Here is a 6,168-nt window from a genome sequence, read left to right as displayed (position 1 = left end):
TGTCCCCGGCATGGTCACACCAATGTTCAGTGAAAATTCCACTGAACTGATCAGGAAAGGCAGCAAGAACCAACTCCCAGATGCTCACGGGAGAAACATCCCCCGAAGAGACTCTGCAGCTGAGCAGCTCTGAGCCCTATCAGCAGCTCAGATGAATGGAAAGCACCAAGGGACAGGCACAGCCAAAAGATTTCAATGGATGCTGAACTAGACTTGATGTACTGAGCTTTTAACCAGCTGGATTTGCTCTCCAGCAGAGCGAGTGTCTCACAAGCCCTAATGCATAAATTCCCAGGTATTAATGCTTGTCCCCAGCACAGACACTTGCCAGCTTTGAAACCATACCTGCTGGGCAGAGATAACATGTTTAATGCTGGTTGGCAACCAGAAATCAGATCCAATGGCAGGCAAGGTGTATCACCTGCCAGCTGTGCCGGAGTTCCCAAGCAAACACTTTTTTTTTTTTCCAGCCTCAATCCCCAGCAGTGCTGCAACCACCCCTGCTATCTGCTGCTGCCACACTGAGCTCTGTGCTGCTGTGCCAAGCCTGATGGCCTTGGCCCCCTCTCACAGAGCTCGTGCACATCAAACTCTCCCTGCTGTGCTGAGCTCACACATCCCCCAGCACAGAGACACCAACCTGTGGCAGAGAACTGACAGCTCCCTCCTGCCAAAGCCCACCTCAGCCCTCAGAGCCAAACCACTCGCAGACAATGAACCAGCTCCCTCCTCTCTGGCCATCCCAGCTTCTGGGAAGAGCCTGAAAATGCAGTGCTTACAACAGGCAGGAGGGAAGAGGGGAAATTCCACACAGATTTCTTTCAGTGCGAGGGGAAACGTGTGTAAAAAAGGTGAAGGCTCAGCACAGCCTGACTTCTGCAAAGTGAGGCATGGAGGAGATGGCAAAGCTGCAGGAAGCAGGGCTGAGGCAGGAAGGACAGACAGAAATGTCACACAGGGTTTTTTAAACCTTTACCACATCAGTCAAAGTGACGCCTTTTGAAAGAGAAGAAAACCTTGGACCCCAGCACCGACTGCTCTCCCCGCTCTGCTCAGTGCCACGCACTGGGTTTGCATTTCCATTCAGCCCCAGAACACCTCCTGCTCTTTTAATCTTCCTCACAATCTCCAGCGAGGAGAGAACACTGAGAACACCTTCCCCTCTCCCATCCCACAGCGCTCACACCCAGGGGAGCAATCAGGCATGAACAGCACAAGAACACAGAGGCTCCCACCCTCAGGCCTGAGTTAGAAGCAGAGCTATAACTGCACACAGAATGGCTGACCTGGGATTTTCCAGAGATTTCCCAAGCCTGTGATGTGTGGTTACAGGATTATATGCACATGTAGCCCCCCACACAAATGCATACATTAAATTACTCCTCAGCTGCACGATGAATTCCTCCCTCCCACTCGTGAACACCTGAAGAATAGCACAGCCCACACTCTGTGTCCATGCAGGGCTCCAGGCAAGCAGCCTGTGGTCTTTGGAATAAAAGCTGGAGCTGGAGATGAGCCCCACAGCACGGCCAGGGCAGAGGAGTTTGCTTTGCCAGCAGCTTTCCGGGTGGAAATCTGTGCTGGAAGCATCTGCCCCTCCTCAGCAGAGCTTTATCTGCTCCACCAGAGCTGAAGGCGAGTCAGAGTAGAGCACATGAGCTGAGCACTCCTCTCAGGAGAGGCTTAAAGGCATTCTCCAGCCTCACAGCACAGTGAGCTTTGCTCAGCGTGACTGAACAAAAACAAGCAATGTCATGGTCCTTTGCCTCTTGTTACTCAGCATACGCTCCCTGCCCTCCACGTTCCCTGAGCAGCATCTGCAAAGAGGGAAGGCAAACAAAACACTGCCTGAAGAGCCACCAGATCCCAAAAGAGTCTTCAGAGAGATTATTCCCTGAAATATTTACAGGACGTGCCATCTCCTCTGCTGGGAGCTGCTGGCTTTCCACTTTTGCCTCTGGAAAAAGCCTGGTGGGGACACACCTGGAAGGAGGAACCAGGAATGGGACTGCAGGGCATGTTCTGCTGGGGGAAAAGCAGGGCTGGAGGGAAAGGACTGTCTCTCATGGGCGTGGGAATGATGCCAGAGGAATGGAAGGCGTGGAGCATCTTCTCTCTTATCTCGGTACAGGACAAGAAGTGCAGGGAAATCAGAAACACCCAGATAGCAAAACCACGCCAGCCTGGGGAGTCGTTTCCATGGGCTGTGGTGAAATAGCCCTCTCTGCAGTCTTGCATTTTCTCTCAAAATGACTCCAGTTAGCACCAAGCCATCCCCTCCCTGTCCTCCTCTCCTCTCAACAAACTAATGCAGGGTAGAAGCAGCCAGTCCCTGCTGGTGAGAGAGCAAGAGGAACCCACAGCTCCTGGCCCACCTGCAGGTGCCCTGCACACAGGGTGACAGCAAAGCATGGCACAGAAAAGCCTCCCACTCCAGGCTTCAGCTTTTTACCTGAATTAAAAGGGGAGCTCTTATCGATATTCTGTGACCTGCTTTAAAACCACTCCACCTGTTCCTTCCTTTCCTGTGATGGGGGAAATCATGTGAGACAAAACCTCATTAAATCTGAGTCCACTTGGCTGCCCTTGGCACAGAAGCCCAGGGGAGGAGCGGTGCCCTGCAGGGCTGACCCTTCCTGCGGGACCAGGAGCATCCTGGAGGATGCAGAACCGAGCACATCCCTGCCTGCAGCTCTGCCTCTGCTGCCTCCACGACATCTGGCAACCAGAACTGAGCCCACGACTCAACCTGGGAGGGAGAAACCTTCCAGTGGGCCTGAGTGAAAGAAATGGCAGGCAGACACAGCCCTTGGATATGATGCTCTTCAAAGAACTCCTGAGGAAGAATCCAGGTTTTCTCAGCAGAACATCAACATGAGCATCATGTATTTTACCTCAATAACTGAGCAGAGACACAGCAGGTCATCCCTGCCACCTCACCAGCTGCAAGAGCAGATGCTTAAAGAATAGAACAGCACAGCACAACACAGCCATACTTACCCAGAACACCCTCCCAGCCTCCAGAGATTCCTGGATCATGCACTGCCTGACCCAGCAGATCTGTTTAACACCCTCAACATTCCCCTGTTCTGAATTTACCAGCTTGCTTTTCCAGCATCATCTCACCACACCAAGTCCCTTGCCCACTCCTCCACCTCAGACATTGTGACTTCACCCTGACTACACCAAAGTTGAAACTGAAGAGTCTTACTGGCCCTGAGGCACTCGTGGCAGCAGAAAAACCTCCTCATGCAGCGACAGCACAGCCTGCACCAGCCCTCCTGCAGCTGGGCTCATCACTGGTGCCCACAAAGCACCAATTCAATTCCTCAGAGCCCTGCAAAGACAAAAAAGTCCTACACAGGCCCACGAGGAGGCCTCCAGTCAGCTTTCATTTGCCTGCTTATTTCAGCTGAGCAGCTCGTGTCTAGATTAATTTGTTTTCATAGCAAATTAATTAGACAGTTTTTTTTTTTTTTTTTTAATACTTCATTTTACAAAAATCAAAATGAAGCAGCTGGCAGGAGCCAAGCTCCCAATTCCCAAGCTGTGTCATTACCTCACCTGCTCCCAGGGCATCACCTCCCCCAGGATTCCCAGGTACCTGCTGGTTTTCCCTCAAAGGAATCGGTGTCATCCTGCTCCGGAGCCAGTCCCGTTATCCCCGGGAAACCTTGGCAACTGAGGAGTGTTTGCCGGTGTTGCCATGGCACAGGGTAACTGAGGGGCAGGGACTGAGAAGGTTAACCCAGCCCACCAGCCGCTCCCTTTCCCTGCCAGGAAGGTTATTTGCTGCCGCCACCACTCTTCCCCTCGTGGTTTAAAGCCCCGCCGCTGTATTTCAGAGCTGGTTTGAAGTGCCAGGAGAGCCCTGGGGGCTGTAGGAAACTCCAAGTTGGCTTTGAAGGTCTGGCCAAGCCCCGGAGCCAGAGCAAGGCTGAATCAGGTTTTGGAAAAGTTTTTCTCACACCTGAACCACTCTGAGCTGCTCATTCACACCCACAACCTCTTCAGCAGGAGCCTGCTGTGGGCACCAACAAAATGCTGTAAAATGATTTTAAAAGGGCTGAGCAGAGCCAGGAGATCCCCAGCACCTCTCTCAGGCAGAGAGACACCTGGGCACAGCTGAGGAGCAGCGTTTTGCCTTTCCTTCCCAACCCTCAGCAGCAGATGGAGAGCCAGGAGACACAGGGAATCCAGTGGGATCAGAGCTGACTCGCAGCTCTGCAGCCCGGGCCAAAACAGCGTCCAAATAAACACCACAAAGCTTTGCCAAGCTCGGGGACAACAACTTAAGGACTCAACCAGGCAAACTTTCCCCATGAAAGCTCAATCTAAGCTGCATCAGTGCCAGCAAAATGGGGACGACCTCATTCAGCCCCTCATTCTGGTTGGCCCAGCCCCAATCAAACACCAGCTGGGAGGTGTCCTCATCGTGAAAGGCCAAGCTGGTAAAGGAGTGGGGGAGGATGAGGTTTGGGGGGTGGAAATCAAGAGCTTTCCTCTCCACCAGAGCTGCTTCCCAATCCCAGCAGCACCAACAAGAAGCCAAACTGCTTTTAAGATGGAGCTTATAAAGAGTTTATAAATACAATGCCCTGGAGGTCCATGCCAGTCCTGTGAGTGGGAAGATAAAATCAGCTCGACAGGAAAGCCGACGTCCAGCACCAACAACTCTTTATTAACGAGAGGCACTTGAGATATGGTGAGCTAAAAAAAAAAAACAAAAAAAAACCAAAAAAACAAACCCAAAAAACCCAACAGGTTTTGCCAAAGCAAAGCAGCCTCCAGGTGCTCCAGCACCCCTTGATGCCGGGGAGGAAAGCCAGCACTGTTCCACCTGCCAAGGTGTATCTTTATTCATCAGACTTTGGACCCATTTCCTCCTGATCCCCAGCCAGGCAGGTGCCTTATGCAAAGTGAATAATTCATGAAGACAGCAGGCTCTTTCTGACTGGCGTAGGCCTGGGAGAAGCAAATTAGCATCTAAACGGCCAATTAGAGAAACTCATTTCACTATTCTGCTATGCTAAAAAGCTCGGGAGGCCTGAGGCTGGCAGTGCGGCACCTCCCAGCCTCCGGAGGAGCATCAGGTTTCTTAGAAAGAAAGGGACAGAGGGAAGCGCTGAGCACAGGCCAGCTTTTGTCAAGGAATCCCGTGCAGAAGAGGAGCCACATGCCAGGCTGTTTCACGGGTAACCTCCAGTGAACCAGGAAAAGAACAACCCGTGGCCGTGGAGAAACTCTGCTGAGCAGCCAGGCCTTGCCAAAAAACTCCCTCTCCTCCGAGCCGCAGGCACATCTGGAGGATGGAATAGCTTTCCTCAGCACCCTTAAGGTATAATACTGGTTTTAGGCACCCTTTGAACACCACCACAAACGCGGCCGCTCCAAGGCTGTTATCACCCTGGACATCGTTGCCACGAGCAGAAGGAAAGCCGTGGACTTTGACCAGGTGCTGGAGAGCACCTGAGCCAACCTGCAGCACCCCAAACAGCCCGAGGGTGGGCACAGCACGTCGCTGTTACCTGCACATCCAACGCACATCGCCTAAAACCCACGGCAATCCACCCTCCCACCTCCCAGCCTGCACAAGCTCCCAAAAGCCAGGACGTGCCTGGAAACTTTTCCTCGGAGCTCATCGCTTTCACCTCCCACCTCTGGCTCGTTTCCCTCCACGTCTTTGCCACTTAGAGTTCATTCCCTTCCCCGCCTGAATTCCCAGAAGGGCCGGGGGTGGGAAGGGACCTGCGGAGCTCCCCCAAGCCCAGCCCCAGGGCAGGCTCCAGGACACATCCCGGCCATCGCCCAGCTGCTCCCGGAGCCTTTCAGGGAACTCTGGCAGCCGTGGAGGCCCAGCTGAGGCTGCCCCGGGCTCCTCCAAGCTGCTCCCCATTCCCAGAGCCCACAAACCCCGGGCACGGCGCTTTTCCTCCAGGTGCCCGACAGCCGCTGCGTGCCGGGCGCTGAATCTCAGCTCCAACTCCGCCCGGAGCGCCCCAAACCGAGCCGAGTTAGGCTGAGCCGAACCGAGCCGAGCCGCTCCCCCCCCGCACCCACCTGCGCTCCGGCCTCACTCGCGGTCGCTCCGCGGAGCCGCTGCCCCGGCGGGACGAGGCGGAAACGGAGCCGCACCTGCGCCCGCCCCCGCCCGCCCTCCGCGCCCCG

The sequence above is a fragment of the Vidua macroura genome, chromosome 20, assembly GCF_024509145.1.
Source record: "Vidua macroura isolate BioBank_ID:100142 chromosome 20, ASM2450914v1, whole genome shotgun sequence".
NCBI classification, from domain to species: Eukaryota; Metazoa; Chordata; class Aves; order Passeriformes; family Viduidae; genus Vidua; species Vidua macroura.
Note: the sequence above shows the minus strand (reverse complement) of the source record.